The 25,946-nt window shown below is 42.5% G+C and overlaps 1 protein-coding gene across 5 annotated transcripts in view; it reads right to left on the minus strand.

Moving 5' to 3' along the window:
* The window catches only part of LOC137322036 (tyrosine-protein kinase Fyn), a 278,886-nt gene that overhangs the window by 211,870 nt on the left and 41,070 nt on the right, over nucleotides 1-25,946 (minus strand). For 2 of the 5 annotated variants that reach the window (XM_067985064.1, XM_067985067.1), the window contains exon 2: nucleotides 14,742-14,867. The exons of the other annotated variants lie outside the window; for them this stretch is intronic. The gene's annotated coding sequence lies outside the window, so the exon portion shown is untranslated. The remainder of the gene's footprint in view (nucleotides 1-14,741; nucleotides 14,868-25,946) is intronic. 5 annotated transcript variants of the gene reach the window in all.

The following is a 25,946-nucleotide window of genomic DNA, read 5'->3' on the forward strand; positions in this document are numbered from 1 at the left end:
GTACATACCTGTGTACACTGGGGGTGACCCTGTTACCAAAGCAGGAGATGCCACTGGCAGTAATATTGTGCCTATAGCGAGTTGGATTAAGGCAGAACCAAGAGAGATCAGGTGGACAGCAGAGGAAGGCTCTGGGTCCACTTTTATTCTCATGCCTTTGGCCTGGTGAGCACAATTTCAAAATCTGCAGTTGACACAAAAGTAGGGGCTTTGACAAACGACTGTAAAAGAAAGACAGATTAGTAGAATGGGCAGACAAGCGGCAGATGCAATTTAATGTGGAGAACAGAAGAACATAAGAAATAGGAGCAGGAGTAGGCCAATCGGCCCTTCGAGCCTGCTCCACCATTTAATAAGATCATGGCTGATCTGATCCTAACCTCAAATCTAAATTCATGTCCAATTTCCTGCCCGCTCCCCGTAACCCCTAATTCCCTTTACTTCTAGGAAACTGTCTATTTCTGTTTTAAATTTATTTAATGATGTAGCTTCCACAGCTTCCTGGGGCAGCAAATTCCACAGACCGACCACCCTCTGAGTGAAGAAGTTTCCCCTCATCTCAGTTTTGAAGGAGCAGCCCCTTATTCTAAGATTATGCCCCCTAGTTCTAGTTTCACCCATCCTTGGGAACATCCTCACCGCATCCACCCGATCAAGCCCCTTCACAATCTTATATGTTTCAATAAGATCGTCTCTCATTCTTCTGAACTCCAATGAGTAGAGTCCCAATCTACTCAACCTCTCCTCATATGTCCGCCCCCTCATCCCCGGGATTAACCGAGTGAACCTTCTTTGTACTGCCTCGAGAGCAAGTATGTCTTTTCTTAAGTATGGATACCAAAACTGTATGCAGTATTCCAGGTGCGGTCTCACCAATACCTTATATATCTGCAGCAATACCTCCCTGTTTTTATATTCTATCCCCCGAGCAATAAACGCCAACATTCCGTTGGCCTTCTTGATCACCTGCTGCACCTGCATACTAACTTTTTGATTTTCTTGCACTAGGACCCCCAGATCCCTTTGTACTGCAGTACTTTCCAGTCTCTTGCCATCAAGATAATAACTTGCTTTCTGTTTTTTCCTGCCAAAGTGCATAACCTCACATTTTCCAATATTGTATTGCATCTGCCAAATCTCTGCCCACTCACCCAGCCTGTCTATACCCTCTTGTAGGTTTTTATGTCCTCCTCACTCTCTACTTTCCCTCCCATCTTTGTATCATCTGCAAACTTTGATATGTTACACTCGGTCCCCTCCTCCAAATCGTTAATATAGATTGTAAAGAGTTGTGAAGTGGGAGGTAAAATGCTGAAGGGTGCAGACGAACAGCGAAACCCAAGGTTTCAAAGGCATAATTCCCTGAAAAGCAATAAAAAAGGTCACACCATCTGGGATTTTAAAATAGAGGCATAAAGAGCAGAAGTAAAAAAAAGTAATGATAAATATGTACTGGTTAGGTCACATTCAAAGTGCTGTATGCAGCTTCTTTATGAGAACATAAGGAGCAGGAGTAGGCCATACGGCCCCTCGAGCCTGCACCGCCATTCAATCAGATCACGGCTGATTTTCGACCTGAACTCCACTTTCCCGCCCGAACTCCATATCCCTTGATTACCCCACAGTCCAAAAATCTATCTATCTATCGCAGCCTTGAATATATTCAACAACTTAGCATCCACAGCCCTCTGGGGTAGAGAATTCCAAAGATTCATAACCCTTTGTATGAAGAAATTCCTCCTCATCTCAGTCTTGAATGGCCAACCCCTTATCCTGAACTATGTCTCCTAGTTCTTGACTCTTTAACCAGGGGAAACAATCTCTCAGCATCTACCCGGTCAAGCCCTCTCATAATCTTATATGTTTCAATGAGATCACCTCTAATTCTTCTAAATTCGATCGAGAATAGGCCCATTCTACTCAACCTCTCCTCATAGGACAATCCTCTCATCCCAGGAATCAAACTAGTGAACCTTGGTTGTACCGCCTCCAAGGCAAGTATATCCTTCCTTAGATAAGGAGACCAAAACTGTACACAGTACTCCAGGTGAGGTCTCACTAAAGCCCTGCACAACTGTAGTAAGACTTCCTTACTCTTGTACTCCAACCCCCTTGCAATAAAGGCCAACATGCCATTTGCTTTCCTAATTGTCTACTGTACCTGCATGCTAACCTTTTGTGTTTCTTGTACAAGGACCCCCAAGTCTCTCTGAACAACAACATTTAATAGTTTCTCACCATTTAAAAAATATTCTGTTTTTCTATTCTTCCTATCAAAGTGAATAACCTCATATTTCCCCACATTATACTCCATCTGCCACCGTGTTGCCCACTCACTTATCCTGTCTATATCCCTTTGTAGACTCTGTGTCCTCCTCGCAGCTTACTTTCCCACCTAGCTTTGTATCATCAGCACACTTGGATACCTTACGCTTGGTCCCTTCATCTAAGTTATTAATATAGATTATAAGTAGCTGAGGCCCAAGCACTGATCCTTGTGGCACCCCACTAGTTACAGTCTGCCAACCTGAGAATGACCTGTTTATCCCTACTCTCTGTTTTCTATCCATCAACCAATTCTTTATCCATGCTAATATATTACCCCAACCCCATGAGCCCTTACCTTGTGTAACAATCTTTTATGTTTGTAAACAATTTTACAACACCAAGTTATAGTCCAGCAATTTTATTTTAAATTCACAAGCTTTTATGTGGCACCTTATCAAATGCCCTTTGAAAATCCAAATATAGTACATCCACTGGTTCCCCTTTATCCACCCTGCTTAGTTACATCCTCAAAAAACTCCAATAGGTTTGTCAAACACGATTTCCCTTTCATAAAACCATGTTGACTCTGCCTAACCATATTATGATTTTCTAAGTGCCCTTAATAATGGATTCCAGCATTTTCCCGACGACCGATGTCAGCCTAACTGCCATGTAGTTCCCTGTTTTCTCTCTCCCTCCCTCCCTTCTTGAATAGCAGGGTAACATTTGCTACCTTCCAGTCCACTGGGACCGTTCCAGAATCTAGAGAATTTTGGAAGATCATACCCAATGCATCCACTATCTCTATAGCCACCTCCTTTAGAACCCTAGGATGTAGGCCATCAGGTCCAGGGCATTTGTCGGCTTTTAGTCCCATTAGTTTGTCCAGTGCTTTTTCTCTAGTGATATTAATTGTTTAAGTTCCTCACTCTCATTTACCCCTTGGATCCCCACTATTTCTGGTATGCTTTTTGTGTCTTCTACTCTGAGGACAGTTACAAAATATTTGTTTAATGCATCTGCCATTTCCTGATTCACCATTATAATTCCTCCTGTCTCAGCCTCTAAGGGACCAACATTTACTTTTGCTATTCTCTTCCTTTTTACATACTTGTAGAAGCTCTTACAATCCACTTTTATATTTCTTGCTAGTTTACTTTCATATTCCATTTTCTCCCTTTTTATCAATTTTTTGGTCATCCTTTGTTGGTTTCTAAAACTCTCCCAATCCTCAGGCTTATTACTCTTCATGGCAACATTATAGGCCTCTTCTTTCAATCTGATACTCTCCTTAACTTCTTTAGTTAGCCACGGATGGATCACTTTTCCCATGGAGTTTTTATTTCTCAATGGAATGTATACTTGTTGAGAATGTTGAGATATTTCTTTAAATGTTTGCCATTGCTTTTCAACTGTCAAACCCTTTAATTTAATTTCCCAATCTAACTCGCCCCCTCATACTTATGTAATTGGCTTTATTTAAGTTTAAGACTCTAGTTTCTGACTTAAGTACGTTACTTTCAAACTGAATGTGAAATTCTATCATATTATGATCACTCTTCCCCAGAGGTTCTTTTACTGTGAGATTACTAATTAACCCTATCTCATTACATATTACAAGGTCTAAAATAGTTTGTTCCTTGATTGGTTCCATGACGTTTTGCTCTAGGAAACCATCTCAAATACATTCCATGAGCTCGTCTTTCAAACTACCTTTGCCAATTTGGTTTGCCCAGTCTATAAGCAGATTAAAGTCCCCCATGATGACTGCATTTCCTTTGTTACCACCTCCCATTATTTCATGATTAACACTCTGACAAACGGTACTGCTTCTATTAGGGAGCCTATAAACTACTCCCACCAATGTTTCCTGCCCCTTGTTATTTCTTATTTCCACCCATATTGATTCTACTTCCTGATCTTCCGAGCCAAGATCCTTTCTCACCGCTGTCCTTATGTCATCCTTTATTGTTAGGGCTACACCCCCTCCTTTTCCATTCTGCCTGTCTTTTCTAAATATCATGTACCCTGGAATATTTAGTTTCTACCCTTGTCATTTTGCAACCATGTCTCTGTAATGGCTATTAGGTCAAACCCATTTATCTCCATCTTATTATAGAAAGGGCACTAAAGCCATAGAGAGCATACAGCACAGATTCGCCAGGACGAGCTACTATAAAGAGAGACTGGAGATACTGGGGCTATTTCATCTGCTGCTGAAACCCTCATCTATGCCTTTGTCACATCTAGACGCGACTATTCCAATATTCTCCTGGCTGGCCTCCCACCTTGCACCCTCAGTAAACTTGAGCTCATCCAAAACTCTGCTGCCCCTATCCTCACCCGCACCAAGTCCCGTTCACCCATCACCCCTGTCCTCACTGATCTAAACTGGCTCTCAGCCCAGCAACGCTTTGATTTTAAAATTCTCATCCTTGTTTTCAAATCTCTCCGTGGCCTCACCCCTCCCTATCTCTGTAACCTCCTCCAGCCCTATAACCTTCTGAGATCCCTGCGCTCCTCCAATTTTGGCCTCTTGCACATCCATGATTTTCATTGCTCCACCATTGGCGGCCGTGCCTTCAGCTGCCTAGGCCCTAAGCTTTGGAATTCCCTCCCTAGGCCTCACTGCCTCTCTCTCCTCCTTTAAGACGCTCCTTAAAACCTACCTCTTTGAACAAGCTTTTGGTCACCTGTCCTAATATCTCTTTATGTGGCTCGGTGTCAAATTTTGTTTGATAACCCTCCTGTGAAGCACATGGTACGTTTTACAACATTAAAGACACTATATAACATGCAGGATGTTGTTGGAGCAGAAAACACTAAAGAGGAGGTTGAGAAAAAGATTTTAAAGTTGATAGAGTGAATAGGGAAAGACTATTTCATGTGATTGGAGAGGCAGTGATGAGGGATCATCAATTTAAAGTCACCACAGAGAGTGAGGAAAGAGATTAGGAGAAATGTCTTTACACAGTTGTTGGAACATGGAGTCATTTGCCACGGAGGGTGGTTGAGGTGGACGGCATTGCACCTTTTAAAGGGAAACCTGGATAAATATTTGAAACAGAGGAAGATACAAGTTCTAGGGGAGAACTTGGAGCAATGGGATTAGTTTAGGGATTGGTCTAGTAAAGAGCCAACAGAAACATGATGGGACAAATGGCCTCCTTCTGTGCTGTAAATGCTTATAGTTCTCTAGATGTTGGAGAGGATGAAGCGGTTGACTGAGTAAATAGAGTCAAGAAAGATTCATAAAACCAAAAAAACATTAAAATAAAAAATAAAAGAAAGAAACTCATAGAAAGAAGGAGGCAGAAGCAAGGTAGGAACACATGAAGGAAAAAATGTTTCACATCAAACTCGATGTACAAAAAAAAATCGAGATGACACAAGATCCACTTACTTTTAAATATGATTAATTTCCAACTTCACAAACACACACCCAATTTACAATTGATTGACAAAACTTCCAGGAAACAAAATCCAAAGCAAATGGACTCAATATGTTGAAAACATATTTACAGGATCCAGTTAAGCAAAGCTGGTACAGAAGGAAAAGTAAATACAAGAGATGAGAGAAAGGGACCAAGGCTGAGGCAGCTGGGAGTCCAAAAGAAGATTTACTTGAATATTAGAACCTGCGAGAAAGCAGGAAGCTTGAAGCAATTTTTGTTCAGGTTGTCAAGTTATGCTGATTACAGCGGTGACTATTTAACACCACCGCCTGCAGAAAGATTCCGTGACGTTGCATGACATCCACTTATCTGACATTCAGCCTGGCACCACTCACAATCTGCACCCTAGATATTTTCAAAAGGCATCATGATTGCCACATTTGTGCCACAGATAAGCTGACAGAATAGAATCACTACTCTTGTCACCCGTGTGTTATTTGGCTGTATTTGCCAGTGGAACAAACAGCAATGTGCTGTGTATTGTCTACACAATGTATAATGAATAATCAAGTCATTAAAGACCAGAGAAAGACCCCGTAACAAGCTTTGTATCAATCCCTTGTGGAGCATTTCTAGCAGGAAGGAACTTTTTTTTTCCCCTTTAAAATTGCAAATATTAAATATTTTCATTATTGACTGAAGGAGTCTGGAGGCAGAAGTGACAGGATATTTAACAAGCCAGCAATTTAAAAAATGGAGTTGCTTATGTTTTTTTTTTCACGATGATATAAAAAATGTCAATGTAGCTGCCTTTACTACTAAATGAGCATTTGAATTAGTGTTAGAAGCTTCCTCACTGGAAATAAAATCAGCATTTAGTTTGTGTTAAGTTAGCTGACCCAAGGCAGGGTTGCAATAGGTGCATTTAAATCGGTCTCCGTGTTAGGAAAATCTGCCAGGATTCCCAGTCCTGATTGCTGACCAGTGAACACTGCTGAAAATCTGCAAGGACGAGGTCAGGCCCTCAATGGTCAAATAACTTGCTGACACTCTGGCATGTGAAAAATGACGAGATAACATAGAGCCGCCACACAACACAAGTCAACATGTGCAGGAGGAGGAAGGAAAGTATATGGTCCCCCCAAAAACAGTTATTAAAATCAAGAATGTCCAGCCTTACAGTGAAGCAGCAATCAGTTAAAGTGGCGCTTAATATCATCTCATCAGTTCCACAGGACAGCTCTGAAAAAAAACTCTGGCTACAGCCCTGAACTGTACACTGGACTACTGTGTACAGTTTTGGTCTCCTTATCTAAGGAAAGATATACTTGCCATAGAGGGGGTGCAACGAACGTTCACTAGATTGATGGCGGGATATGAGGAGAGATTGAGTCGACCAGGTCTGTATTCTCTAGAGTTTAGAAGAATGAGAGGTGATCTCATTGAAACATAAAAAATTCTCACAGGGCTTGACAGGGTAGATGCTGAATGATTGTTTCCCCTGGCTGGAGAGTCTAGAACCAGGGGTCATAGTCTCAAGATAAGGGGTCAGCCATTTAGGACCGAGATGAGGAAAACATTTTTTCACTTAGAGGGTTGTGAATCTTTGGAATTCTCTATCCCAGAGGGCTGTGGATGCTCAGTCGTTGAATATATTCAAGACTGAGATCAATTAATATTTGGACACTAAGGGAATCAAGGGATATGGGGATCGGATGGGAAAGTGGAGTTAAGGTAGAAGGTCAGCCATGATCTTATTGAATGGCGGAGCAGGCTCGAGGGGCTGTATCCTATTTCTTATGTTCTTATAGTACACCGAAGACGACCCCTATGCTGAGGGCGACTCCTACGCACAGGTGTGGTCAGCAGGTCAATTATGGTGGAAACCTGTTTGGCCACTGGGCCTAACCATGGAAACATATCACTGCACAGCTGGTGTAAAGCAGATTGCACAGTAAAGTTTACATTTTAAGTGTCAGGTCCTTGAGCTATACAAGGGATAATTTCCTCCAATTGTTGAGGTTTGTGAGTGAAAAGCAGCTTCCCCTTCCACAGTCCAGCCAATGTTAGTGAATAGAGGTAAATACATTCTTTAGCTCACACGTTGTCTCCAAGTGTGGGGCAGAAGGTTTGGGGGACCATTAGGGCTGACGTGCATTCCCTCCCCAACCCCCACTCCGTAAAACGATCCCTACCTGACTTGCACCTTTTTCCGAGGTACCCCTCTGCAATTTTCTCCCCTGGAATGAGTTTTCCATCATTAGGCATCAGTTGCCAATGCTGCAGGAGCAGAGAAAAGGCTGAGAACTTTTGGGGTGTCGCCTCCTTCGTGTCACCACCCCCTCAGATACCACGGCGCACTCCCCCAAGAAAAGGCATAGCTGCATTCTTGCTTTCTTCCCTTCTCCCTGCGACTAGTTGTGTGCCACCGTGAAAAATTCTCAACTCACTGTGCTCTTGAAACAAACAAAACTGGATTTATAAGGAAATGCCTCATTTCTAATTAGCCTACTGCACATCTGAAAATTAGATTCACTTAGCATACTTCATTAATAGATATTATCCCGTGTGCCCAACAAATGCACCAATCAAGTTTCACAGATACATAACTTAGTAAAGATTTAGCTTACGTGATGCAGTGGTAACTTATGCCTGCCAGAAAAGGCAAATTTCACCAGCTAGTAAATACCACCCTCAGGTTTGTAACTTGTGTGAAAGCAGCACATGTGCACTGGCCCTGTCATCACCAGGACTTCAGCAAAAGCTAATGGCGAGGGTGTGGAATGAAGTTACATAAGAAACAGGAGTAGGAGTAGGCCATACGACCCCTCGAGCCTGCTCCGCCATTCAATAAGATCATGGCTGATCTTCGACCTCAACTCCACTTTCCCGCCCGATCCCCATATCCCTTGATTCCCTTAGTGTCCAAAAATCTATTGATCTCAGTCTTGAATATACTCAACAACTGAGCATTCACAGTCCTCTGGGGGGAGAATTCCAAATATGCATGACCCTCTGAGTGAAGAAATTCCTCCTCATCTCAGTCCTAAATGTCCGACCCCTTATCCTGAGACCATGTCCCCTAGTTCTAGACTCTCCAGCCAGGGGAAACATCCTCTCAGCATCTAACTTGTCAAGCCCTCTTAGAATCTTATGTTTTGATAAGATGACCTCTCATTCTTCTAAACTCCATAGAGTATAGACCCATTCTACTCAATCTCTCCTCATAGGACAACCCACTCATCCCAGGAATCAATCTAGTGAATCTTCATTGCACCCCCTCTAAGGAAAGAATATCCTTCCTTAGGTAAGGAGACCAAAATTGCACACAATACTCCAGGTGTGGTCTCACCAAAGCCTTATACAATTGCAGCAAGAACTCCTTAATCTTATACTTCAACACCCTTGCAATGCACCCTTGCTAACATACCATCTGCCTTCCTAATTGCTTGCTGTACCTGCATGTTAACTTTCTGTGTTTCTTGTACAAAGACACCCAAATCCCTCTGACTACCAATATTTAATAGTTTCTCATCATTTAAAAAATATTCCTTTTTTCTATTTTTCCTACCAAAGTGAATAACCTCACATTATACTTCACCTGCCACCTTCTTGCCCACTCACTTAACCTGTTGATAATCTCTTTGCAGACGCTTTGCCTCCTCCTCACAGCTTACTTTCCCACCTAGCTTTGTATCATCAGCAAACTTGGATATATTACACTCGGTCCCTCCATCCAAGTCATTAATATAGACTGCAGATAGCCGAGGCCCAAGCATTGATCCTTGCGGTACCCCACTAGTTACAGCCTGCCAACCTGAAAATGACCTGTTTATTTCTATTCTCTGTTTTCTGTCCGTTAACCAATCCTCAATCCATGCTAATATATTACCACCAATTCCATGAGCCCTAATCTTGGGTAACAACCTCTTATGTGGCACCTTATCGAATGCCTTTTGAAAATCCAAATATACTACATCCACTGGTTCCCCCTTATCTACCCTGCTAGTTACACCTTCAAAAAACTCTAATAGATTTGTCAAACACGATTTCCCTTTCATAAAATCGTGTTGACTGCCTAATCATATTATGATTTTCTAGCATTTTCCCTACTATTGATGTCAGGCTAACTGGCCTGTAGTTCCCTGTTTTCTCTCTCCCTCCTTTCTTGAACAGCAGAGTTACATTTGTTACCTTCCAATCCATGGGGACAGTTCTAGAATCTAGGGAATTTTGGAAGATCAAAACCAATGCATCCACTATCTCTGCAACCACCTCTTTTGAAACCCGAGGATGTCCAAGGGATTTGTTGGCTTTTAGTGCCATTAATTTTTCTAAAACTTTTTCTTTACTAATCTTAATTACTTTAAGTTCCTCCCTCTCATTAGACCCTTGGTTCCTCACTATTTCTGGTATGTTTTTTGTGTCTTCTACAGTGAAATATTTGATTAACATCGCTATAATTTCCTTATACACCAATATAATTTCTCCTGTCTCTGCCTCTAAGGGACCCATGTTTACTTTTGCTAATCTCTTCCTTTTTATATACTTGTAGAAGCTCTTACAATCTGTTTTTATATTTCTTGCTAGTTTACTCTAATATTCAATTTTCTCCCTCTATCAATTTCTTGGTCATCCTTTGCTGATTTCTAAAACTCTCCCAATCCTCGGGCTTACCACTCTTTTTGGTAGCATTGTAAGCCTCTTCCTTTAATCTAAATCAATCCTTAACTTCTCTAGTTAGCCACAGTTGGAACACTTTTCCTGTGGAATTTTTATTCCTCAACGGAATGTATATCCGATGGAATACTCTCCACTTGCCTGGATGAGTGCAGCTCCAACAACACTCAAGAAGCTCGACACCATCCAGGATAAAGCAGCCCACTTGATTGACACCCCATCCACCACCCTAAACATTCACTCCCTTCACCACCGGCGCACTGTGGCTGCAGTGTGTACCATCCACAGGATGCACTGCAGCAACTCGCCAAGGCTTCTTTGACAGCACCTCCCAAATCCGCGACCTCTACCACCTAGAAGGACAAGAGCAGCAGGCACATGGGAACACCACCACCTGCACGTTCCCCTCCAAGTCACACAACATCCCGACTTGGAAATATATCGCCGTTCCTTCATTGTCGCTGGGTCAAAATCCTGGAACTCCCTTCCGAACAGCACTGTGGGAGAACCTTCACCATACGGTTCAAGAAGGCGGCTCACCACCACCTTCTCAAGGGCAATTAGGGATGGGCAAGAAATGCTGGCCTCACCAGCGACGTCCACATCACATGAATGAATAAAAAAAATTATGAATTATTTCTTTAAATGTTCACCTTTGCTTATCTACCGTCATATCTTTTAATCTAATTTCCCAATCTACCTTAGCCAACTTGCCCCTCATACCTTCATAATTGGCCTTGTTTAAATTTAAGACCCTAGTTTTGGACCCCAATCTCAGGTATGACATCCTCTACCCCAAGAGCAAACTTTTGCAATGGTGGAAACCCAGAAGGTGAAAATCTTCTTTTAGTTTAAAATAAAACTGGATTTCCCTCCATAATTAGCAACCTAACAAAATTGCAGCAGCAAGTGGCTTTGAAGTGTGCAATTTCTGACACTGGTTTCCTTTAGCAGGCCGTTAGTTATGGAGAACGGGAGACATTTTCCAGTTTTCTGTTGAGGAATTTCTCTGCCTCTCGCTAGTTATTCAGAGGAATGCCAATCATCCTGCTTTGTTTTGTAAAAAGGTAAAGTGGATCTTTCCCCTGCCGTTAACTGCTGTACATAAAAAGGAGTTATATACAGTTCCCATTAACTAAGACGAAGTTCTGACTCATCATTTTCTCCTTAAACTTGCTTGTTTCACCTGAAAAGGTCCACTGGAATCTTTGTTTTGGGAGCAACTCTTATTCAGGCTTCCATTCAAAAACAATGCATCAGCAGCAATACTGAGGTGACATTTAGTTTGATTCTTATTAGTAAAGGACAACATTTGCGTTCCAATCTTTTCACCCTGTAGCTGAATCCAAGACCAGTTTGCTGCCAACAGTGGCAAAAATTTTTTTCAATAGTAACCACTTTGACATCGGATTTACATATGAATCCAGAAGGCCAGTTAGATGTACTATTTAGTCATGATGTGGAGATGCCGGTGATGGACTGGGGTTGACAATTGGAAACAATTTTACAACACCAAGTTATAGTCCAGCAATTTTATTTTAAATTCACAAGCTTTCGGAGGCTTCCTCCTTCGTCAGGTGAACGATGTGAAAATGAAATCTCGAGGATTTCATTTTCACATCGTTCACCTGACGAAGGAGGAAGCCTCCGAAAGCTTGTGAATTTAAAATAAAATTGCTGGACTATAACTTGGTGTTGTAAAATTGTGTACTATTTAGTGAGGAAGCTCCACTAGCAACTGAAGGCATATAAAGAGTCAACAGCCAGGTTTTGATAAGAAACCTGAATAATTACATCTCAAAAAGGTGTCAAATGTCAAACTCCTCAATCTATTAAACAGCGGCCCATTGCACGATCCAGTGAACTGATGGAGAGGATATACTTTCTCGGATCAAATAGAGAGTGGCAAAGTGCTGTAAGCCTGGCTGAGCAGCAAAGCATTCAGTCAAAAAAAACCCTACACATTAAATACAAGAGACAGCAAAAATCTACGATCAAAGGTTTCTTTTCCACAATATTGCTGCCCGAATATATCAACAGGTTAAGAGTAAGTGGATTATTAAATAATTTTGCCAGGTCTTGGTTTGATCCTGGGGAAGGCTGCTAATCTCTTAGTCTCATCACATTGAAGTGTAATATGGAAACCAAAGCTTCGAGTCAGTGAGTGTTTTTTTTCCTGTCGCACTGGGATGGAATGAGTTTGCAGCTGCACCAACTTCCAAGTCAGCGGCCTGGGTATTAACTCGGAGCTGGGAAAAGAGCGGGGTGGGATTTTTGGAATCCGGCAGTCAGGGTTTCCCGAACGTCGGTGATGGTTTTGACGCTGGGACGTCTTTAAAACCTTTTCCAACAGGTTTCGCGTTCAACAGCCAGCCAGTTTGACAGGCCGGCTGCCTGGCGGGTGGGAAAGCAGCCAGGGAGAGATCGAAGTCTTCGGGGTTGGCAACGGGAGGCGCGGTCACAGATGGAGGTGGGGGAAGTCGGACATCGTTGGTGGGAGGGGGGGATTGGGGAAGTCGGACATCTATTATTTTAACTTCCCACCCGCCCCCAACCCACCCATTCTTGGGGGTTAAAACTCCCCCAGCAAGTTTGTAACTCCACAAGCTCATACCTCCAAAAACAAACGTAAGGAGTCGTACAACACCAGGTTATAGTCCAACAGCTTTATTTGAAATCACAAGCTTTCGGAGCTTAGCTCCTTCATCAGGTGAGTGACGTCAGGTGTTGGACTATAACCTGGTGTTGTACGACTCCTTACATTTGTCCACCCCAGTCCATCACCGGCATCTCCACATCATGGTTCCAAAAACAAGCCAGAGCCTCTTTTAAAATTACAGCATTTACTGTTTACTTTTGTAGTGCTAAAGCTGCATCATTTTTCATATAAAAGAAAAATCAAGCAGTGACCTCAAGTATTCAACGAATAAACATGAATGGAGAAACTACACAATGCATTTAGAAATTTATTAGCTTGACATCCATAGCAGTGGGGACTCATCATTGTTTCCTGTTTACACCATCATGCTTCTCGTGAAGTTAGTGGTGTGAAGATGTTTTGTGCTGTTAAACAGTTGTGTTCCTAAAAGTGTGAAGGGATCTGTACCGAGCTGGTGATTGAGCCCCATTTTTTTTAAAAAAAGAAAGTCATTCATTAGGTTCCCAGACAAGACATGGGAAATGAAACAAAGTAAATGACAGTCACTAATGATATATGAATAATCTATGTACTCTAAAAGGCAAATCAGAAAGATTTCATCTACCCTGTCCAATTGGAGCCCTCTCTCCTCCATACCTCGATTCAATGAGACAGAATGAGAGTTGGAGGGGAAAGTGCACCACCTGCACGTTCCCCTCCAAGTCACACACCATCCCGACTTGGAAATATATCGCCGTTCCTTCAATGTCGCTGGGTCAAAATCCTGGAACTCCCTTCCTAACAGCACTGTGGGAGAACCGTCACCACACGGACTGCAGCGGTTCAAGAAGGCGGCTCATCACCACCTTCTCAAGGCTAATTAGGGATGGGCAATAAATGCTGGCCTCGCCAGCAACGCCCACATCCCATGAATGAATAAAAAAAAACCGGGGAACTTCATCACAGCACCAATTCCTAGTAATAGAATACAAGTGCAATTATAATTTGAAGAGCAAGATTTTTTTTATATAAATGGAAATAAAAATCAACAGTGCATACGCCATTATCTGAAGTTTGGTGTGTGTATAACTTCCAAGAAGCTAGAAGTATAATTTTCCATTAAAAAAGGTGTTTTACTTTAACATTAACTGGTACAGATTAAATAATGCGTTCACATCAGAGAAGAACGTACATCGTATGGAAGACATGCAGACTGTGGTGGTCGACAGCAGAGAACTGTGGGAGCTGGAGCCCACTGAACCAGAGAGAGGCAGGTATAGCTTCACTTCCCTGTGACTCTCAGAGAGACATCAATGAGAGGCTGTCTGGTAGTGGATAGACACTGAAGCAAGTAATGTAACTACTCTGAGTGGGCTGGGAAAGCTGAAAATCAGGGTGGAAGGAATGCAGTGAGGGCGAGTACAGATGTTATAAATACTGTATAAAAAGAAAAACAATATTGACAATGAGTTTCCACTGATTCCTCATTAATTGCCCACACTGTGAAAACTTGTTCAATACTTTATATATATATAAATCTATCTATTTATATTTACTTGGATAGCTCTTTCAAAGACCTAGCACAGATACGATGAGCCGAATGGCCTCCTTCTGTGCTGCATGATTCTATATCGAACGATTACAGATTTGAATTTCCCTTTCCAGAAACACACTTCTACCTCACATTTGGCAATTCATATTTACCAAAGGAACAGCACATCACCTGGACAGACTATATAAGAAAGAAATAAAGGACTTGCATTTATATAGTGCCTTTCATGACCTCAGACGCCCCAAACGCTTAACAGCAAATAAAGATCTTCTTTGAAGTGTAGTCACTGTTGTAATGTAGGAAACGCAGCAGCCAATTTGTGCACAGCAAGATCCTGCAAACAGCAATGAGATAATCTGTTTTAGTGATGTTGGTTGAGCGATAAATATTGGCCAGGACACTGGGGCGAACTCCCCTATTCTTTTTCAAAATAGTGTTATGGCATCTTTTATGTCCACCTGAGGGCAGACTCTCATTTAACATCTCATCCAAAAGACGCCACCCTGACAGTGCAGCACTCCCTCAGTACTACACTGAGTGTCAGCCTGAAATTTGTGCTCAGGACTTGAACCCATGGCCTTTTGACTCAGAGGAGAGAGATCTACCACTGAGCTATGGCTGACAGCTATATTCTCCAGCTCTCTATATATGGTCCTGTAGGTTAGGTTTATAAATAAAATTGGTTGTCCTGTTTTGGTCCCCCAGAAATTTCTTCACAGGGACCAAATTACCTCGTGTTCTTGCCGTGTGATGCTTTTCCTTCACAATAGCTTAGTGGTATAAACTGGGCGACATGGACATGTTGGGCCGAAGGGCCTGTTTCCATGTTGTAACTTCTATGATTCTATGATTCTATATATCAAACTACCAGTCTGCCGACGTGGAAAGTCACTAGATTCCAATGCGCTTGTTAATGCAGCATCACATAGAATGGGAAGCATAGTGCAGCATTATTCCACACTGACACATGCTGCTAGAATAAAATTCACCCCACCGTTTTAGTCACGTCCACTGTTTGCACGCTGAACTGTGGCTGAAAGTACGTCGTTAAAGAAGATTAAAATTACTTGCTCCCAAATGCACTTAAAATTAATGAAAGCCATTTAAGTGCAATTACCATTCTTACTCAAGCATCACAAATCTTAGAAACTAACTGAGGACTTTGGGGAGTATCAATTTTGCAAACGCCACTCAAAACAATATAGCAGGCACAAAGATGAAACAATAAAATCCAAAGCAGCAAAAGAACTGAACATTATACGCTACTGATAGCCAAACTCTTCCTTAGCAAGGCATTTTCTTTTCATTGGTATGAATTGCTGCCAGGGGCTGTGCCAAGGAATGAGAGAATAATGGATGCATGAGGTGAGCTACGTGTGTGGTGCCCAGCTGATACTGGCACATAGGCATGATAGCCAAAAGGCCACAACCTGATCAGACATTCTCGCACACGTCAGGGATCATTGTCTCCCCCCTCCCCCACACGTTTGTGCAAGTCAATCAAATATAAAGCTCAACCCCCCCAGTTTGCATGATACACCTATAGATGCATTTGCTCTCAGCATATGTGGATAATCAGGATCGTACCACTAGGGCTTCTTCTTTCAATATGTTGTTTACCATACACATCTATATATTAAAATTCTTACATGGGTGTGCACTTCATTGAAAGCTGCAATGTAAACCTTTCCTATGGGAATTCCACTGTAAAAATGTCCATGCCTACCTGTCATGCCACTAGTGGCACTCTAACAGTGTTTCCAATGTTAATCTGAACAATGGCTTGTTATAGCTCCCTGGTGCTGCGTTATCTTTTCCCCACAAAATCACTCAAAATGCTTCCCGAAAAAGAAACATCATCCTTTCTTCCCCTCACTAGCTGAAATATCTAATGTTCAGTGTAAGATTTTTAATCAAAGTATCCAGTGAGTTGTCTTTTAATGCTTTCATTAACGTTTTCACTTGGAGGCCTCAGCCACTCCCAAAAGCCTGGGCTTACACTTGATATTTTGGCCGACAGCAGGGATTGTGTCAGGTGATTGCAGATTCTGCCATCTGACCAAGATGCATTGTTACATTTCAATCAGCTGAACTGCTGGAATATTTTTCTTTAGTGTTTCTGCTCAGTTGTTTTCCAACATTATCTGAACCTGTGAGGAGAGATTGAGTAAAATGGGCCAATACTCTCTGGAGTTTAGAAGAATGAGAGGTGATCTCATTGAAACATATAAAGTTTCTGAGAGGGCTTGGCAGGGCAGATGCCGAGAGGCTCTTTCCCCTGGCTGGAGAGTCTAGAATGGGGGGGGGGGGGGGGGCGGGGATAGTCTCAGGATAAAGGGTCGGCCATTTAGGACTGAGATGAGGAGAAATTTCTTCGCTCAGAGGGTTGTGAATCTTTGGAATTCTCTACCCCCGAGGGCTGTGGATGCTCAGTCGTTGAGTATATTCAAGATTGAGATTGATAGATTTTTGGACACTAAGGGAATCAAGGGATATGGGGATCGGGCGGGAAAATGGAGTTGAGGTAGAAGATCAGCCATGATCTTATTGAATGGTGCAGCAGACTCGTGGGGCCATATGGCCTACTCCTGCTCCTATTTCTTATGTTCTTAAATAAAAATTTCAAAAGCTTTATTCTGATAAAGTTTATATTGACAGTTACTTTTCAAGAGAGGCTGCATGTGTGTGTGCGCACAAGTGAGTGAATGAGTGAAAAAGTGAGTACTGATTAAAGACACCTATGTTGCATTGTATTCTGTACACAGGTTTAATCTCCTAAACCACTGTGGGCCCAATCTCAGCCACACTGCTGTGAAGAGGGACGGAGAGCAAACAAGGGATCTTCCAATGTAATGTGAGGGTATTAAATCAAAAGGGAGCTTTTCTCTAAGCTGCATTATCAGAGGCCTAGAATGCTGATGGTTCCTTACTTGTGTAGATGTGAGGGACTGCGGAAAATACAGAGGGATTCATCCCCATGGCGGGGGAAAAACCCAAATATAGGGAGGTTATGATTGGTTTCTGAGAGATAGTTTAACCCTTACACTCCACCCCCTCCAAAATAGTAACATTAAAATATAATCAAAGAAACATGGCAACTTTTAAGCACACCTAAGAACATAAGAAATAGGAGCAGGAGTAGGCCAATCGGCCCCTCGAGCCTGCTCCGCCATTCAATAAGATCATGGCTGATCTGATCCTAACCTCAAATCTAAATTCATGTCCAATTTCCTGCCCGCTCCCCGTAACCCCTAATTCCCTTTACTTCTAGGAAACTGTCTATTTCTGTTTTAAATTTATTTAATGATGTAGCTTCCACAGCTTCCTGGGGCAGCAAATTCCACAGACCTACTACCCTCTGAGTGAAGAAGTTTCTCCTCATCTCAGTTTTGAAAGAGCAGCCCCTTATTCTAAGATTATGCCCCCTAGTTCTAGTTTCACCCATCCTTGGGAACATCCTTACCGCATCCACCCGATCAAGCCCCTTCACAATCTTATATGTTTCAATAAGATCGCCTCTCATTCTTCTGAACTCCAATGAGTAGAGTCCCAATCTACTCAACCTCTCCTCATATGTCCACCCCCTCATCCCCGGGATTAGCCGAGTGAACCTTCTTTGCACTGCCTCGAGAGCAAGTATGTCTTTTCTTAAGTATGGACACCAAAACTGTATGCAGTATTCCAGGTGTGGTCTCACCAATACCTTATATAACTGCAGCAATACCTCCCTGTTTTTATATTCTATCTCCCTAGCAATAAAAGCTAACATTCCGTTGGCCTTCTTGATCACCTGCTGCACCTGCAAACTAACTTTTTGATTTTCTTGCACTAGGACCCCCAGATCCCTTTGTACTGCAGTACTTTCCAGTTTCTCGCCATTAAGATAATAATTTGCTCTCTGATTTTTCCTGCCAAAGTGCATAACCTCACATTTTCCAATATTGTACTGCATCTGCCAAATGTCCACCCACTCACCCAGCCTGTCTATATGCCCTTGTAGGTTTTTTATGTCCTCCTCACTCTCTACTTTCCCTCCCAGCTTTGTATCATCTGCAAACTTTGATATGTTACACTCTGTCCCCTCCTCCAAATCGTTAATATGGATTGTAAAGAGTTGGGGACCCAGCACCGACCCCTGCGGAACACCACTGGCTACTGGTTGCCAGTCCGAGAATGAACCATTGATCCCAACTCTCTGCTTCCTGTTAGATAACCAATCCTCCACCCATGCCAGAATATTACCCCCAATCCAGTGATTCTTTATCTTGAGCAATAATCTTTTATGTGGCACCTTGTCGAATGCCTTCTGGAAGTCTAAATACACTACGTCCACTGGTTCCCCTTTATCCACCCTGTACGTTATGTCCTCAAAGAACTCAACCAAATTTGTCAGACATGACTTCCCCTTCATAAAGCCATTCTGACTTTGTCCTATTAAATTATGTTTATCCAAATGTTCCGCTACTGTCTCCTTAATAATAGACTCCAAAATTTTACCCACCACAGATGTTAGGCTAACTGGTCTATAATTTCCAGCCTTCTGCCTACTACCCTTTTTAAATAAGGGTGTTACATTAGCAGTTTTCCAATCTGCCGGGACCTTTGCCGAGTCCAGAGAATTTCAGAAAATTATTACCAAAACATCCACAATCCCTACTGCCACTTCCCTCAAGACCCTAGGATGTAAGCCATCAGGTCCAGGGGATTTATCCGCCTTGAGTCCCATTAATTTACTGAGTACCAATTCCTTAGTGATTTTAATCGTATTAAGCTCCTCCCCCCAGAGCCCCCTGTTTGTCCAGTGTTGGGATATTCTTAGTGTCCTCTACCGTAAAGACTGAAACAAAATATTTGTTCAGCATTTTTGCCATCTCCATGTTTCCCACCATTAATTTCCCGCTCTCATCCTCTAAGGGACCTACGTTTGCCTTAGCCACCCTTATTCTTTTTATATAACTATAGAAACTCTTGCTTTCTGTTTTCATATTTTTTGCTAATTTATTTTCATAATCTATCTTCCCTTTCTTAATCAATCCTTTAGTTACTTTTTGCTGTCTTTTGAAGACTTCCCAATCTTCTATCCTCCCACTAAGTTTGGCTACCTTATATGTCCTTGTTTTTAGTCGGATACTATCCTTAATTTATTTACTTAGCCACGGATGGCTGTCATTTCGTTTACACCCTTTTTTCCTCAGTGGAATATTTTTTTTTTGAAAGTTGTAAAATAACTCCTTAAATGAACACCACTGCTCATGTACCGTCTTACCCTTTAATCTATTTTCCCAGTCCACTTTAATCAATTCCGCTCTCATACCATCATAGTCTCCTTTATTCAAGCTCAGTACCCTTGTTTGAGAACCAACCTTCTCACCCTCTAATTGGATATGGAATGTAACCATGTTATGGTCACTCATTCCAAGGGGATCCTTAACTAGGATATTATTAATTAATCCTGGCTCATTACACAGGACCAGGTCCAAGGTTGCCTGCCCCCTTGTAGGATCAGTTACATACTGCTCAAGAAATCCATCCCTAATACACTCAATTAACTTTTCCTCAAGGCTGCTCTGCCCAATTTGATTTGTCCAGTTAATATGATGGTTAAAATCCCCCATAATTATAGCTGTTCCCTTATTACATGCCCCGACTATTTCCTGACTATTACCTGAGCCAACTGTTTTCATATCAGCAAAGAAATCTGCTTTGGGCAATTGCTGATTCTGCAGTCTTTGTCCCAAGTGGAGAAGGTATAAAAAAAACTGATTTAAAACTACCGAGAGCTTGGTCTGAAAAGCCATGAAAAATAATGTTTAAAATAAAGTCACTGGCATAGAGTCACACATCAGTTCTAATAAAGATAGAAGGCACATAAATGAGAGAGGAGGAACCCTACTGAGTTATAATAATGACGCTTCTTCGTTTAACATTTTTAAGCATTTGGATCCAGTTTTAACTAGTGTGTGTTATCTTACACTCACGCGCACACACACACGTGTTACACGCACACACACGTGTTACACATATATAAATATATATTTGCACAAGACGACAAGCATGCGCACACAAGCACACAAGACACTACTAGTAAAACTGAGCTGTATCGAATCCCCTGACCATCGCCTCTCACATTGTAGAAGCAGACTCGTGAGAATCACCGCTTCCTACGGACGCTATTCTGAAACCAAGACCACAGCATAAACACTCAAAATCACTCCCACATTCTGATGGGACAGAGATGCCAGTCAGCTCCGTTACTGGCATGTTGTTTCTACATTTATTCCTTAGCGCAAGTGGGCAAATCAGATTGGGGGGGGGGGGGGGGGGGGAGGAGCGGGGGGAGATGGGGAAAGACATTTGCCAAATGTTTTATTTCACTGTCTGTCAAGCTCGGATGAGCAGAACAGTTAAAAGGCGGGGGGTGGAGGGGGTGCGGGGCTGACTTTTATGCAGAAAGTCTCCTTATTGCTTAACAAGCTGGGCGAGTGAGTCCATTAGCGAGTCTGCTGACTGACGCCTCCAATCAGTTTCCTCATAAATAGTGCCACCATTGATCTCGACACAAGCCATCAGCCTGCCGTCTTCCCTGTGCTTTGAAATGTGCTGGCACAGGCTCATTTCTTAATTGGATCATATGTCATATGTGCAGCAATCACCTCGCTCTCATTTCCTTCTTTTGTTGACAGTGCCATCAAGTCAGGGTTCAAATCCAAAGCCGAACTGACATTTACACGGAGACTTCCTCCTCCCCCTGAGTTGCAGATCTCAGCTGGTTTATCTGGTGCAGCACCCATCAGGCAAGTGGAGGGATGTGAGGTGCCCAGCTGTCAAAAGAAATAACCCGCAGCTCCCTCTCGGGATGACTGCCAGCAGCGAGCAGCCCAGGCCACAGAGAATCCCTTCTCCTCTTACTCAGGGCAGAGTGTTCCTGCTCCAGCACTCTTGACAACAGGGAAAACGACATGTAAAATTTCAACAAGGAGTTCATTTTTAAAAAAAAAATTAAGTCAGTAACTAGAAGCAATTAGTGATCTCAATCTATGTTTCAACCAACAACAGTGCAAGATTGAAATTCTGACACAATAAATGTTCTGGTTGTGAGGAAAACCCTGTTTGCAAATGTACTCCTGAGATCTTTAAAACTTTTGTCTTTTACTCTGACTGCAAGAGGTCAGAAGCATGCCCCAAATCGCTGTCTCACACAGACATCTCTTCCCAGAGGCCCAGCTCAAGAACAGCGCTGGCAGCGAAGGGGAGCTTGTCTGCCTGGATTCTCTCCCAACCAAGAAAAAGAGCGTGCACACAAAAGTCTGCAGCCTGAACGGGGAGGATTGTTAGGCACCAAAAAATAAAGGAAAAGGAAATACAGCATCACCAAGAACTCCCTCCACATGGGATTCCACCTTAAATTTCTCTGAATTCTCTCATCACGCCTCCCATTTCTACTTAAGCACTTTACACGCACGCAGAGAGAGAGATTATTAGTTCAGGAACTGTGTCTGTGTGTTCCCCTTGTCCTGCTCCTTTTTAAAGCTGTTCATCTATAATCTCTTCCAGTTCTGACAAATGGTCCACATTTGAAACATTAACTTATCGGTTCTCTCCACAGATACTGACTGACCTGCTGAGTGTTTCCAGCACTTTCTCCTTCTGTCATTGAAGACAAACACTTGCATTTTGCAAAATCAGGGTGGGGACAGCCCTCCCACCGGCCCCCCCACCCCGTGCTCATGTATATACAATATGGTTCAGCCTCATCAACAGGGTACGGAGGGATTAGAATAGGCAATTATTGAAAAAACGAAAAAAGACTGAGTTCCAGCTACCACAAGAGAGGGATGGAGATTTCCGCTGCAACCATTGGGATTATTGCTCAATTTTACATTTTCTTCTTAGATTTTTTGGGGAGGGGGTGTTGCTCTCTTCCTTCCTAGTCAAATTTCTATTTCTCTTCTCGTGTTGACGCAGCTCACAAAATTTTCCGTTCACATTTAGAGGGAATTAGTGTTCTCTCTTCCCTTACTCGCCCTCCTAAGAAGTGCGTGTAACTGTGCCCGTTTGCTGCAATGTAGACCAACTATCCCCTTCGCAGTGCAGATAAGTACTGTGCATCTACAATGCAAGTGTAAAAATGAGCCACAGCCACAATTTGAAAGCAGCTCTGCAGATACAATTCACTTCAGCACCGCGAACACTGTAAAGCGACAGGAATTCCAAACAGTACCTGACTGGTGTGCCTATACCTACACCATTTTAAAATGTGGCGAGCGGGAATATCAGAGAAGGAAGGTGGGGTAGAGCACGGTGGGGGGAGGGAATGAAGGATGAAAAAGGGAGAAACAGAAGCTTGCTTTAAAAATTGAAAAGACGCATCTGTATTTACACACGGTTTTGAAAACGCGACTTCAAATCGTTCATCCCCAATGTCTCAGATGGCCATTATACAGAAAATTACAGACTGCATCGAGAATTTATTCAGCCAGATAACCTATCAACACACAGCAGCAGGTGAGCACTCAGAAGGAGAAACCCCTGTGGTTTTGAAAGCTGGCAGATGCGGTACACTCTACAATTTGACATTCTTAAAAAGATATCATTTAAATACAATAAGTAGTCTTGTATTTGGATTAATGGGTTTCATTCCTAGTTCTGAAGGATAGGAATGCAGTGAACTGCGTATGGGATTTAATCAATTGGAGCACATCGTAAAGCTGTAACACATCTTGGGGTTTAGAGGGTTTCACAAACAGAACGCAATGCTTGTTCAGCCTATCAACATTAACGTCAAAACACATTGTAACCCGTGTTCCGATATAAATCTATGCAATACGGTTCACAGGAATAGCACATGGCATGGTAGATAGTAGCAGACAACATGATCAAATAAAGGGATGTGGACTGAGATGATATTTATTTTATCTCCTATACACAGAATATATACACCTACACACAAATAGATATTATACTATACTATATACACATACACACATGTAGATTATATTAGAGACATTTATATTATACACACCTATATATCTGCATCCATACTGTGACATTGCATACACGGGATGTCTGGACTAAGTGTGGTCTTCGGGTGAAGTGGAGAATAAATTGGACAATGGTGCACTGACTGAACTCATCCCCCATTTTAAAGTCATATATTCTGACCTTACATTTACACAATACTTCTCTGTGATATTATTTATTAGGTAGCTAGCAACTAACTAGGGCAATTAGAGAAGGTTGAGGGGTAATCTAATCGAGGTGTCTAAAAAATGATAAAGGGATTTATAGGGTAGGTAGTTTGCAAGGACAAGCCTTTGCAATCCTTGCAACCTCGGCTCAAATTCACTGGAACTAGATTGATTCCTGGGGATGAGAGGGTTGCCCTATGAGGAGAGATTGAGTAGTTTGAGCCTATTCACTCTGGAGTTTAGAGGAATGCATGGTGATCTCATTGAAACATAAGATTCTGAGGGGGCTTGACAGGGTAGATGCTGAGAAGTTGTTTCCCCTGGCTGGAGAGTCTACAACTAGGGGGCATAATCGCATGATAAGGGGGTCGATCATATAGGACTGAGATGAGGAGGAATTTCTTCACTCAGAGGGTTGTAAATATTTGGAATTCTCTACCACAGAGGGCTGTGGATGCTGAGTCGTTAAGTATATTCAAGGCTGAGATCGATAGATTTTTGGACTCTAGGGGAAATCAAGGGACATGGGGATCGGGCGGGAAAGTGGAGTTGAGATTGAAGATCAGCCATGATCTGATTGACTGGCGGAGCAGGCACGAGGGGCTGTATGGCCAACTCCTGCTACTATTTCTTATGTTCTCATGTAAGAGCAGAATTCATTTTCTTTTGGGGTGTCTTGGGAGTTGAGTAGAGATTCCATGCTTGAGAAACTGGGAGCAAATTATTCCTCTGTGGAAGATTCAGTAATTTGATATCTGAGCCAGGCAGGTTTGCAGGAAGCTGATGAGAACTGACCAGAAAACCTGGTGGACTGGAGACTGAGGGTGCAAAATGCAACTTCGACTGGGGTTCTAAATGGGCGGCAGTGGATCAGCTGGCTGTTAAACACTCCGCCCGATTCTCCTTCCCATTGAGGCAGGGTGTACAACGGGCAGACAATCCCGGGTTTAGCATCTTTGAAAGTAGATAAATCGCCAGGCCCAGATGAAATGTATCCCATGCTGTTAAGAGAAGCATGAGAGGAAATAGCGGAGGCTCTGACTATCATTTTCCGATCCTCCCTGGCTACAGGCATCGTGCCGGAGGATTGGAGGACTGCTAACATTGTACCGTTGTTTAAAAAGGGAGAAAGAGATAGACCGAGTAATTATTGACCAGTCAGTCTAACCTTGATAGTGGGCAAATTATTGGAATCAATTCTGAGGGACAGCATAAATCGTCATTTAGAAAGGCACAGGTTAATCAAGGACAGTCAGCATGGATTTGTTAAGGGAAAGTCGTGTCTGACCAATTTGATTGAATTTTTTGAGGAGGTAACAAGGAGGGTCGTGAGGGTAATGCGTTTGATGTAGTATACATGGATTTGATGTAGTGTACATGGATTTGATGGAATGTACAAGGCTTTTGACAAGGTCCCACCTGGCAGACTGGTCAAAAAAGTAAAAGCCCATGGGATGCAAGGGAAAGTGGCTAGTTGGATCCAAAATTGGCTCAGAGGCAGGAAGTAAAGGATAATGGTTGACGGGTATTTTTGCCACTGGAGGGTTGTTTCCAGTGGGGTTCCGCAGGGCTCGGTGCTGGGTCCCTTGCTTTTTGTGGTATATATTAATGATTTGGACTTGAATGTGGGGGGCTTGATCAAGAAGCTCGTAGATGATACAAAAATTGGCCATGTGGTTGATAATGAGGAGGAAAGGCATAGGCTGCAGGAAGATATCAGTGGAGGTGGGCAGAAAAGTAGCAAATGGAATTCAATCCTGAGGTATGTGAAGTAATGCATTTGGGGAGGGCAAACAAGGCAAGGGAGTACACAACAAATGGGAGGATGCTGAGAGGTGTAGAGGAACAAAGAGACCATGGAGTGCATGTCCACAGATCCCTGAAGGTAGCAGGACAGGTAGATAAGGTGGTTAAAAAGGCATACGGGATACTTTCCTTTATTAGATGAGGCATAGAATATAAGAGCAGGGAGGTTATACTAGAACTATATAAAACACTGGTCAGGCCACAGCTTGAGTACTGTGTACAGTTCTGGTCACCACATTACAGGAAAGATGTGACTGCACTAGAGAGGGTACAGAGGAGATTTACGAGGCAGGAGAATTTTAGCTGTGAGAAAAGATTGGATAGGCTGGGGTTGTTTTCTTTGGAATAAAGGAGGCTGAGGGGAGATTTAATTGAGATATATAAAATTATGATGGGACTAGATAGAGCGGATGGGAAGG

This window comes from Heptranchias perlo, chromosome 5, assembly GCF_035084215.1.
Source record: "Heptranchias perlo isolate sHepPer1 chromosome 5, sHepPer1.hap1, whole genome shotgun sequence".
Classification (NCBI taxonomy): Eukaryota; Metazoa; Chordata; class Chondrichthyes; order Hexanchiformes; family Hexanchidae; genus Heptranchias; species Heptranchias perlo.